Source organism: Podarcis vaucheri (assembly GCF_965113315.1).
Source record: "Podarcis vaucheri genome assembly, chromosome: 6".
In the NCBI taxonomy this organism is placed as follows: Eukaryota; Metazoa; Chordata; class Lepidosauria; order Squamata; family Lacertidae; genus Podarcis; species Podarcis vaucheri.
The window spans coordinates 69,185,299-69,198,377 of NC_138764.1; positions in this window are offsets into that span (position 1 = coordinate 69,185,299).

The window sequence follows — 13,079 nt, forward strand, 5'->3', positions numbered from 1 at the left end:
AGCAGAGGGAAATTTAGCCAGTACAGTTTTCATGGAATGGGGATGGAGTGCCAAGGAAACTGCCCCTGTTGAAGTTCTTCTCAACAGTCAGATGTTAAAAGCACAGAGTTTTTGTCAGGAAGAATGTGGGCAAATCACATTAAATATTATATCAGTGACTTTCCCATATCCGCCATTGTTTCATTTCTCCACGCATATTAATCAAGAAAGAAAAAAAGATCACAGGAAGATGTGATAATCATTTTTCCTTTCTTTTCTTTTCTCAGGGGGACCTTGCATCTTGGCAAAAGGCTCAACAGCTTGAAGTCAGGAGGAGGAAGTGTGACGTGTTTGAATTCCAACACCTGAAAGTGAGTTTAGACCTTTAGTGCCTAAATAATGAATGAGTTGTGTCCTGGGTGGAATTTGGTGGCATTAGATGACTTGAATGATAAATCGGGTGGTGAGGAGGCAGGTGGTCTGCTGGCTAGCATCACAAAGCTGATATGCGGCTTTTATGAGAAAAGGGTTGGCTCTCAGAAGGATAAATCAGTATAAATCTTGGCTGCTTAGAAGTTATAGCACTTGGCATTGCCATGTGGAGACCCTGCAATAACTCAGGCCCTCCTAATGAAAAGTCTGGTGCTGGGAGATGGATTTACAGACTGCTGTGAACCGCCCTAACTCTTGTTTTTATTTTCCTAATAGTAAATTAAATTAAAGATGCTATAATTCACCATGGTTGTGGAATATACTGATTGTCAGTCCCAAGGGAAGTGCTAATAAACATAGGAAATCTGAAAATTGGCTCGGAAGGAAACGCAGCACTCCTCTGCCATTTTTGAATCTGAGCTCCAACTAAACTTCTTCAGCTAGGGTAGAATTACACATTATGGGAAACACTGGGTGCTGCCAGTAGTGATCTCTCCCCAGGGAGCATGTAACGCACCTTATCTTGTGTTGTGATATCATTACAGTGAGTGTTTCCCTATCTCTGTCTTGTGTCACTGGCTGCTGCTGGCAGGAGCAAGAAATGTTCAGCATAATGACAAAAGGGTATTGTGAGTTAAGTTGTACTTGTTGTTGTTTAGTCGTTTAGTTGTGTCCGACTCTTTGTGACCCCATGGACTAGAGCACGCCAGGCACTCCTGTCTTCAACTGCCTCCCGCAGTTTGGTCAGACTCATGATTGTAGCTTCGAGAACACTGTCCAACCATCTCGTCCTCTGTCGTCCACTTATTCTTGTGCCCTCAATCTTTCCCAACATCAGGGGCTTTTCCAGGTAGTCTTCTCTTCTCATGAGGTGGCCAAAGTATTGGAGCCTCAGCTTCAGGATCTGTCCTTCCAGTGAGCACTCAGGGCTAATTTCCTTAAGAATGGATAGGTTTGATCTTCTTGCAGTTCATGGGACTCTCAAGAGTCTCCTCCAGCACCATAATTCAAAAGCATCAATAAGTTGTACTACACATGATCAAATGAGACGTACACGACTGCTGTTTTCTGAAGTGGGTTGTTTATTTGTTTTTAAGCAGGGGTGTTCTTTTTGTTTCATTTTTTTGTTTTTCTCCTGTCATATAACTGCCCTTAGAATAAATGTGAAGGAAAATAAGTATGAATTGTCCTCCTACGTCTGTTAAATCGCTGTTTCCCAGAGCAATAAAAAATGTAAATACCCAAGTAGAATGCATTAAATAGGTGTCGTTGTTAACTGATTGCTTATGTTTATGGATTTGCAATGAACTGGATTTAAATCACAAGGTTGTTTACAAAATACCATCTTAAACAGGGGGGAGCCCCCTGGGCAGTTCTCTTAAGTGTGATAAGGCTTTTAGGTGACTTTTTAACATTAAACAATTTGCACCTCTACAGTCAATCAAGAGATATTTGTGTATATTGAGCCTGGAAAAACTGCTCATTATTATTATGGCACATCTGTGGAGGGATGACCCAAAACTGCTCATTATTATTATTATGGCACATCTGTGGAGGGATGATCCCTATACTTCAATTGCAGAAATGTCTGGGATGGTGTACAAGGTTTCTCAACTTCCTGAAGGTGTTATCCTAGTTTATGGGAACCAAACTACCCAGGATCAGGTATAACGTTGGAAAGTCCCCCCTCCCCCACTCTATAGTTGTCTCCAAATTCAATGCTTTATTGTTCCTATAGAAATGAATGGGTAGCAACTCTCTTAGATGTGAGAAGGTTGTGGATTGGATTTAGAGACACCACTTGGCTTAATACTAAGTCTGTCTCATGTCCTGGTGACCCAAGGGATAAACTGGTTTGGGAACATTATTACAACTTTGTTCCAAACTAGTTTGCCCCATATCATTTGATGGAAGCCAATAAACAACTAATCCAGCTCCTATCTGCATAGTCTTACCCATTCAACTTATTCTCACATTGGGTTGCCAAATGGATGGCAAAACCCAGGGAAGGATTGCCCAGCTGCTGTAAGGCTATGGCCATCCAGTTAACATAACTCCAGAAGAAGACAACATGGTGGGGCTGCACCACTCACCTGAAGGCTGTCACTGAAGCATATCAGAATGGGGAAGAGGCAGGGGTGCAGTGATGGTGAGGTTGGTGAGGTGAAAATGCAGCAGCAGTAGCATCAGATTGGCTCTGCTGGTTTATTTACACCATGCTGACCTCACAGCCTCTCCATCCTGGGATGCAGAACGGACTCAGCTAGATGGAGGTCAGGTCAATGGCACAGTCCCACAAAACCATCTGCTGCTGTTTGACTCAAGCAGGGTGCACAACTTGTGGCTATGTCTGAGTTTCATGTCAAGTAGAGCACACAAAGGAGAGCTCTGCTGGTGGGAATTATGGAGACTTTGCACAAAACAGGTTGGCTTCACAATACACATGGGGGATTTGTGCAAATTGTTAACATATCTCAGCCTAGAATCCTAACAGGTACCACTGCCTCAAAACTGAAGGCACAGACATCCAGCAAGGAATTTAGCTCCTCTACACTAACTTTGGTTTCCAGGACAGAGCATCCCACATAGGCAAGCAAGGGAAGGCAGAAGACACGCTATAATATGTAACTGCTGCATCTGTCTCCCTCTTTGCCATATGTGAATACTATATCTTGTTGAGCTGTGTTGCTCTAACACTAATACTCTCACACATAAAGGCACAATAGCAAAGAGTAGCATCCTCCACACAAGGGAAGCCATATGGAAACATGCTCTCTGTTGCTAAAGGCCAAGCCCCCCACTCTAGCCATTTCCATGCCTGGCCAAACACTCAGAAGCACTTTTGCCTTGCAGGATGGCAGCACAGATGCATGAACAGACAGGCAAAGTGTTTTATTAGAGCTGCCAAGGGAGAAGTATACTCACAGTCACAATTGTAGCAGCAATCTCTCTCTAGTCCCACCAAAATGGGAATATAGGATTACTCTGTGAAAATAATTAGCTGGGATTATAGCCAGAAAGCTGCATTAAACTAACCTCTAGTCTCATCCAGAAAGGCACTTTTATGGTCATATGGTTTTTTGAGGTGCAAATGTTAATGTATTATTATATCTAGTGGTTGATTAATGGATTAGTTAAATTGATTGAAGCTCAAAGTATGTCTGGAGATTAAAGCTCCAGAAATACAAGGTACATGATTTAAAGCAGTGGGTTCAAAAATGGTATCCGTGTTCAGTATGGCAAAGGTTACAATAATTCTAAACACACTTACTTGGGAGGAAGACTCAATGGCACCAATCTTCTCCTGGTCCTCAGTTGAAGTATGAGACCTGTGGAGGCTGCAGAGTGCATATGACAGGTGAGGTGATTTGCAGAATGAAAGAAGAGGCAATCAAAACAGCCCCCAGCCACCTCAAAAGTAAGGTAACCCCCCCCCCCAAATACTCCACCCATGAGAACTTTCCCAAAATGTTCAGTCTCCTTTGATAATGACCTCAGCTATCTCTTATACTAAAGAGTAGAATGCTTGCTTAAGAAAGACCATAACATTACAACAGTGCTGGAGGTTTATTTTATCTTATTTTTTAAAGTGTTGAAGTAGAATTTGAGACAAAATTTGGTGGTGCCATTAAAACGAGTGGTGCGCCAAAATCAGCCCTATGGGCAATAACAATAACAATAATAAATTTCTTATAACCCGCCCATCTGATGGGGTTACCCCAGTCACTCTGATGGCTTCCAGCAAAATACAGAGGGAGGAGAAACACATCAAACACTAAAAGTTGTGTATGTTTTCTTTTTTTATCATTCTCAGCAGTTAATGAGAAAAGACGGTGCATTTGAAAATTTCCAGAAACCCTTCCCTGTTACTTCTACTTCTTAAGGTTACGCAAGTAGTGACCGGAGAGAGACAGAGAAATACTTTTTTTTATCATGGTGCCCCACCTTAGGCAATGCTCACTCCATTGAAGCTTGCCTGATGCCTTCTCAATGTTTTTTCAGACTTTTTCTATTTTTAGAGGCCTTTTAAAATACAGGCTGACAAGATCTTTTTAAAGATAGATAAATATTTCTTGAACCCAAGCAGACATGCTAACTGCCAGCAAGCAGCCTGAATCAAGCAACATGTAGTAAGAAAACGATCCTCTATACAGTATGACCCTCTCTTAGCAATGAGGAATCACTAAAATTAAAACATCATTAACGTAAATGATGAAATGGGGCACCTTTAGGTATTCCTCTATTTTATTACATTTAATATTTAACACATTAAATATTTATATTCTACCGTAATGGAAGAAACCATTTCTAGCTCCTTCTTCTTTTTGGTTTCTACAAAATAAAACCCCTACATCAGTCTGAATTGTGCACTTGGGGTTCAGTTCACATCCTACTCAAGTCAATAGCAAATACCGCAGAATTGGGGGGGGGGGAGTGCAAGGAGCATTGACAGTTACAATAAGAGTATCTGCCATGCAGCAATGCAGCAATGCTTTAGTTATTAAGAGGAATGATTCTTAAAGGACACGGTGAAAATATGTGGAGGGAAGGAAACAATTCCCCCGAAAATTGGAAAGCCCTCCCATGTTTGGTTGTGCGCACTGATTGGACAAAAGCCATGAACAACGGATACCCATACTCAGCCAACCTCTGAGTATTGAACTCCATTCAGTTCAGTACAATGCCCCCATCGCGTTGATCCATCTCTTTCAATTGCCAATGCTGAAGGTCAGTGGTGCGATCCTCCATTTTTAAAGAGTTGCTGCATGGTTTTGCTACCCAAAAGCTATAACTGTTATTGGCAACCATAGTAATAGCCATGGGACAAGTGGGAGACAAGAGAATATATCCTAATTTCCACTGATTATACCCCAAACACCAGACTGGAGGCAGTAGTGCAGTCAGGTAATTTTAGACTCTGGGCTTAATGGTTTTTTGGGCAGAGGACTCTCTAGATCAGGGATCGTCAACCTGGTCCCTACCGCCCACTAGTGGGCGTTTCAGGAGTCTAGGTGGGCGGTAGGGGGTTCTACAGCACAAGCTGAATCTTCCTTCCATCGAGCACTGGTTGGCAGTAAGGAAATTTTACCATAAAGAAAGATGCATTAGTGGGAGGTAAGTATAAAAAGGTTGACCACCACTGCTCTAGATGGTAATGTCTGCTACATACTGTAGCTTACTTCAAAATGTGGTAATTGTTATGTACTGAAGTTCTCAGCCTGGGCCAGCAGGGGGATACTGTAGATAGTTTCCACTCAGGTCCACATATGCAAATAAGGAATTGAAAGTGACGTTCAGTGATTGGATAGTTACAGAAAGTTGTTACTGTTGCCTTGTAGTTGAGCTCTATATAAGCAGGTTGGCTGAACCCTTCAGCTCAGTTATGTTCTGGCCTGTGAATAAACAAGAGCTGTCTGAAGAATCGCTGTGTCGTCTGATATGTTCACCCAACAACTTAACAGTAATCCAGCCTTACTGCATTCAGAAAGGGGGGGCCTGCTCATTCTTTAGAGGCTGACCCTTTAACCAGGGTCTTTAGAAGTTAAATCTTCAAGTGGAGCATTGGTTGCATCTTGCCCCTAATGCACCCTAAGGCATTATGCAATGCACAGACTGCCATCTCACAGGTTGGGAAGCCTCATTTTAAACTGATACGATATAGCATATTGCAGTACAATTATGTTTTTCCAAGTATATCCTCTTTAGCCCAAAGAGCACACACTCTCTTGGATCTGAAACCACGGTGGGTCAATTCATTATAGAGTTAAAACAAACAAACACAAAAGAGCAATAGATTAGTGGTACAGCACATGCATCACATGCAAAAGCTTCCATGGTTGATACCCAGCACCCGCAGGGCATTGAGTTGGGAAAAGATTCCTGTCTGAAACCCTGGAGAGTCATCGCCAGTCAATGTCAACCATACTGACCTAGGTGGATCAGTCAAATGACTCAAAACAAGGCCGCTTCCATTTGTAAATGCACCAGTTAAAGCAGAGTCTATAGGAATGGATACTTGAGGAGGATGAGGAAGCTTAGGCCCTGAAGTTGGCATTGGTATTCGAGACTTAACAGTACGGCTTTGTCTTCATATGTGAAATGATAATTTAGTAAAGCAGGCAATTGCAGGAGCAGTGCTATTGTTACTACCTTTAAATCAAAGTTTAGCACCAGTGTCATTGGCTGTAACAGCATTGTTTTAAAACAGTCTTTTAAACAGATTTCCTCTCATTATTATGCACCATTATTGTAGAGGCAGTGTTATTTTTTGGCAGTTGCCCACTGGGGAAAATTGGAGTAAATGCTCTCCACCAGCACCACTCACAAAAATCCAATAGTGAGGTCCCTTTTTTAAAAAACCTCCCAACTGTTATACACTGCCCTGAAACTGAATTTTTATTTCTGATGCTGGCAGTCACATGAAATCACAGGCTGTACTTGTGAATCTTTGGCGTGCTGCCAAGCCTACACTATTATCACTGTGGCGTCAGTTCTTGCACTCTTTCGTGAACAGTGTAGCTGCACCACATTCTTCTCTGTAAATAACAGCAACGTCTCATCTGATGCACCTTCTGGAATTGTGCTGCTTGCAAGTGAGAAACAACATTAGGTTCCAACGGGGACTGCAATTTCCTTTGAGGCCAAGGGAGGGAGCAACTTACTAAGAAATCTCAGCTGCTCGAAGGTCACTGGAACCTGGTAGTGCCAAGAAACCATCACGCCACTGAGTGGATGTGACAGATAAATAGGGCCCGAGATTCGGTTCATGCTTTTGGGACATCTGTTTTAAGGCTTAATTAATTATCTGTCAGGTTGTAAAGGAATTGATTAAATCCTAAATTGCATTTTAAATCCTTCATTAGTATTCTCTGTTGGTGTTTGGTCCTGTAATTATTTTTCTATTCCCTTTTTGTTTTAATAGTGCCTAAAACTTTGTTCAGCTAATAAAATGCCCAATTAATCAAGCACTGATTTGGGAGATATTTTCAAGTGTGTGCCTGACTTATGTTATAGTATTCCCTTCAGAGAGATCCTCATGGTTCACAGGTAATTTTTACATGGGAGCACATTTGCTTTGCTTCCACCACTCCGACTTCTGAAGAAGGCTTGACCCTTTCTACTCAGGAACGCAGGGCAATCTCTTTTCCAATGATCACCATTACTGCCAGTACCTCCTTTCTGTGAGATGTTCGGGAAAAGACAAAATGAGGAAATTCAAGTTGTGTTTACACTATGGGTCAGGAGAAGGGCTGTATTTCATTAGCAGAGCATCGGGGTTCCATACAGAAGGTCCCAGGCTCAATCCTGGGTTTTTCCAGGTAGGACAAAGAAAGACCCCCATCTGAAAATGCTAGGCAGCGTCTGCCAGTCAGTAATACTGAGCTAGATGCACAAATGGGTATAACTCAGTGTAAGCATATTCCTATGTTAAACGTCTTTAAATTGTTTATTTATACATATATTGTGCCACAACTAAGCTACTGTTAGGAGCAGCCCTATTCCCAGCACGATCGTTAAGGGGTGTGTACTGGCTGCCAATTAACTACTGGGACAGGTTTTGGGTTTTACTGTTGATATATGAAGCCCCAAACTGCAGAGGATCTGCTTATCTGAGAGATCACCTTTTCTCATTTTGAATTTTAATGATGTTAATTGATTATTTTTTTTATCCGACCTTGGGAGGGTATGCACTTCAAAAAGTGGGTTCCAGTACAACTGTGATTTGCCCTGGTGGTTCTCAATCACTAATGCAAAACAAGCGCCCCCACTTTGCCAGTAAGGAGATAATAATAACAACAACAACGTTTATACCCCGCCCATCTGGCTAGGTTTCCCCAGCCACTCTGGGTGGCTTCCAGAAAAATATGGGGGGGGGCATGTCAGACATAAAAAACTTCTCTGATTAAAAACTTTGCCTTCAGATGTTTTCTAAAAGTGTAATTCTTTATCTTCCTGAGATCTGATGGGATGGTGTTCCACAGGGAGGGCACCACTGCTGAGAAGGCCCTCTGCCTGCTTAAAAAGGAAAAAAGAAAAATAGATCTCCAAACTACAACTAGTCTTTGCTCTTTACACATCTTAGAGATTTGCCAAGAAAACATCATCATCTGCCCCCAGCTGCTCAGTGCAGAGGCCTCCTCACCCGAGTAAGGAAGGCTCCCTATCCAAAGTCCCGCACCCACAAGCTAGGATTTAATTTGATAGTTTTATTGATTGTCCATCACTTGTCCATCACCTCAGATGTCTCTGGGCCCAGAGTACTATTTACAACCACTAGAAGCTAACAAACAGATAAATGACTCTCTTCTGTTAGTTGGGTTTTAGGGTTAGGTGACAAAATTCACATCACATTTGCCATTTCAGATCCCATCTTGTTTTTCTACTTTTGTTTCAGGTCTAATATCTGTTAAACCTGGCAAAAGTGAAGTCTGCACCAAAGGGTTGTATCTTCTGTGGCTTGTTGAGCCCCTTCTCATACCTGCAAGCCTTACATGCTGACAAAAGCCGCTACGGTATGTGTGTTCCGTCCATCATAATGACTTTGTTCAAATTGTTTTGCAAAATATCTTCCCTTGAGCCAATCTGCTGCCAAAGTATATCTGGAACAATTGCACAAGACTGTGCAAGGTCTCCAATGTAATCCTTTGTTCATTTTCTCATCAACCCCAGCAGTGAGTTGTGTGGCAACAGTTCAGCAAAACAACTCCACTGTTTTCCCCTTGAATATCCTGTGATGTGAAAGGCATAAAAAAGAGGGATAGACTCCAGTAGCTGCAGCAGTTAAGCTCCTCTGCTGTTGCCATATAACGGTAAAAGGATCTTATTGCATTATATGTCACTCTTAGCATGAATTAATGAACTCATATGAATGAGACCAGATTTACGCACACTCATGTTTGCTTTATCATCCTCTGGAGTTGTTGATTCTTAACATGAACACAATGTCTTATGAGCAGGATTATCTATATCCGTTGAAAAACCATGGTGTTTGTTTTTCTTAGGAGCGTGCAGTCCTTCCCCACCCCCACCCCCATCCTTACAGCAACTGTATGAGGTAGGGGCTCAGAGGCTAACTCCTCAACCTGGTCCCCAAATAAAATTGAAAGCATGCCTTTCTTTACCTCAGAATTTATTTCTGCATCATGTGTCTTATCCCTAAAATCATTGCAACAGAAATTGCAAGAATAGGTGCTGGGTCACTGGGAACTAATGGCAATGACAGGCAAAGGAAAGAATATACATATCATACCATTGCACTTGGTATATAATATTTATACACACAAAAAAAAAATCTGTGTGATTTTCTATAATACTATTATATATAAAATATGGGTGTGTGTTAGGGTACTGTAAGTTGAGTCATTGCTATGTGCTCAACAACTGGCCTTTCACCAGGTTAGTGCACATATTCTGTCAATGAAGAGGGGATTGTGAACATTCTCTGGTCAATATACACAATCTCCAACAGACCTTGGGGAATGTGCATATCTCCAATGCATTTTGGACATGCCATTACTTTCTGTGGAACTTACTTCCGCTCTAGCCATTTTCATACCTTCAGGAAATGTGTGCGTCAACAGTTCTACATATAGAGCCTATAGGCACAAGATTGTATGTACATATGTTGTGTTAAGAGTTAACCCTTCTGATGAATGTGTAGCAGCAGTGGCGTAGAGGCAAATTTTGAAGTGCCGAGACTCTGATCTTGCCTTAAAGCTCTATGGCCTCACTTTTTAAAAATCTAACAAACACAACTGCAGGCCAGATTTCCCATTGTGTGACCCTTTTAACTCCCCAAGCCGGGCAAATCAAATGTTGTTTCTTTACAGGCACATAATTAACCCCTTGAGTATGTAGGCAGCTAAAGCTAAATAATTATGGTATTTAATTTTCCAGTAGCTGATGAAAATCTCTTTTAGGCTCCTAATTGGCTGCCACCTCCTATTAGAGCTTACTTTGAGCATTTGAAATAATCGACTTGGGAAATACGTGACTTGAGCAAGAGGATAAAGCAACAGCTGATAGAATGGGATGCAATATTGTCTGGGCTTATGAATAAAATGAAATGCATGGTGGGAAATGTTTGTATTCCATATTTCATCTGAGTGATCCAAGATAAAAACATATGGTGAGCCTGCCGGATCAGGCCAAGGGCCCATCTATTTCAGCATCCTGTTCTCACAGTGTTCAACTAGATGCCAGTAGGAAACCCACAAGGAGGCCCTGAGCACAAGATCGCTTTCTCCTCATGTGGTTTCCAGCACTGGCATTCAGAAGCATTACTGCCGCTGACCGTGGAGGCAGAGCAGAACTATCATACTCATCATGTCTCCAGATATCTCATCAAGCCAGATAAAATCAAATCAGCTTTGAATTTTGACACAGATCATGCTCCGTTTCCAATGCAGGGATTGTGCAAAAAGTAAATCAGTGATTCAGTAGATTTGTAGTGGATTGGCAAGGCTTTCTGACCCCCCAGCTGTAGTAATTCTGATGTCATTTGTACTTGTTTATCTAGATCCCTCCACTGTTTGGGTCCCAGGGTGATGGTGATTAATTCATTCCATCAGTATTGTAACTAAGCCTCACAAAAGTTACTAGCTTACATCACCATCACCACTGGACGCAGGGGAGCAGTGGGGGGGGGGGCAACAGCAAATAATGTTCCTCTAGCAGTTCTCCAATTTCTAGTTTTGGTGCATAGAGGATGGAGCCCTCCATATCTCCTACAACTGCTCGCTCACTCACCTGCATGTCACTTATAGTTACCAGGCTAGTGCTTAAATGCAAGGATGGGTTCCACCTCATCAGACACTATTTAGTACCTGGCTTTGGTTGGTGGCTCTTAGGCACTCTTGTAAACAATAATGTAATCCTGAAAGCCTGACGTTGACCTGAGGATATAAAGAAAGCAGACATAAACTGAGAAGATGAGCGGTTGGTATAACAAGGTCTTGAATTTGATCATTAACATAGTTAAAGCAAGGGGTCCCCGTTTCTTGACAGGTACTTCTTTTCATTATGCCTTCAGTTGCCCTTCTGCGTCTGGTGAGATGCACAGACATTGCTGTATCCCAGATATTATTTTCTCATATGCTCAGGGGTATTTCAGTCTGGTTCTTTCAATGCTGAGATATCGCTAATCATGCTGCGGTCAGTAAGAAACCTACTGTTGTGCAGGGGTGAGCCCAAAGATAGGAGGGCTAAGGCAAGATTTGGAGAAAGAGGTTGCCTTGTAATTGTAGATACAATAGAGAATGCTCTATTCCAAATGTTTTTAACATGGGGACATTCCCATCAAACATGAATAAAGTTGCAAACTTAGTATGTAAAAGTGGGGGGATTTCTTGTTTAGATTGGAAAAGCAAGAAACTGAGAAAACTGGAATTGATAGATTCACCCATTCCTACTTATATTAAAAACCTATACATGCCTGATCAAAAGTAAGTACCTTTGAGGTCAATTGATTTACTTCCATGTAAGGGGACAGAGGATTGGAGACTTTGATACCCAATTAAGCTGTAAATAAATGCATCAAGTAGCTGAATTAGCAGCATGTGTTTATTAGGAGCCAATTACATGATCCCTTGGCAGTTTTTAATTAATGATTGTCAGCCCATGGAAACTAATTGGCTAAGGTTAAAATGAACATGAAAATCTCTTGGTAAAGTTAACTGCCTAAAGTTACTTTTAGTCGTTCATTGCTCTAGCAAAATAAACCACTGTATAGTGAAATTAGGTAAAGGAGCTGCAGATTAAAACAAAACAAAACAAAACCAGCAACTCACAAAACCAGCTACTTGCAAATTAAACAGTACTATTTGCTATGTGATCATACAGAGAAGAAGACAAGGACTTTATTACCATGGGTCTTCATGTCAGTAGAACATTCAGCTCAGTTTTTCTGCTTACCAGAACCAAGTAATTAAGGTTCCACGGGCCTCATATCCAGGGGCAGGAGGTTCTGCTGTGCTTTTTCTGCTGTAGAACAAAGAACAAGACAATAACTGGGAAATTGCACCTTGCATATCCGTTTAGAATGAAACCGCTGTAAAAGTCTTCTCTCTACTTGTTTTTTTTTTTAAGTTGCATTTCCCCCTCAAATGCTACAGGCAGGTCATTTCAAAGGACACTGGTGTTGGACTGGAAGGTGGGTTGTGGAAAAGTAGGTGACAGTATAGTAACTAGAGTTGGAAGATTGCAACCTCTGTTTCCTGGCAGAAGCTGAACTAAGCATGGCTCCTTTTAATTGTTCATTTCAGTCTTATCCCACCTTTATTTCAGGAGCTCAAGGTAGCATACAGGCATCCCCTGCCCTCTACTCACATGAGACCACGTATACATGTAGCACCAGGAAATAAATAAATAAATAGAATCATGCTAGGAAATGTCAGGATAGAGCTGGAGAGTCCTCGTGGCTAGTGAGGAGACCCTCCCCAGATCCCAAAGAGGATGTCAGTGAGGGCGAAGGAAGTCTCAAAGAAACCTGAGGTGCAGCAGAGCTTTGTTTAAGCTGCTTTGCCTCCCTGCCTAGCAGCTGACATGTGGGGCAGTGCAGCAGCAGCGGCCGCTTTTCTGCTCATCCGCCAACCTTCTGCCAGCCCCAGAGCTCTAGTTGCAGAGACAGTTGTACAGAAAGAGAGCTGGAGATGGGGCCAGAATGGACA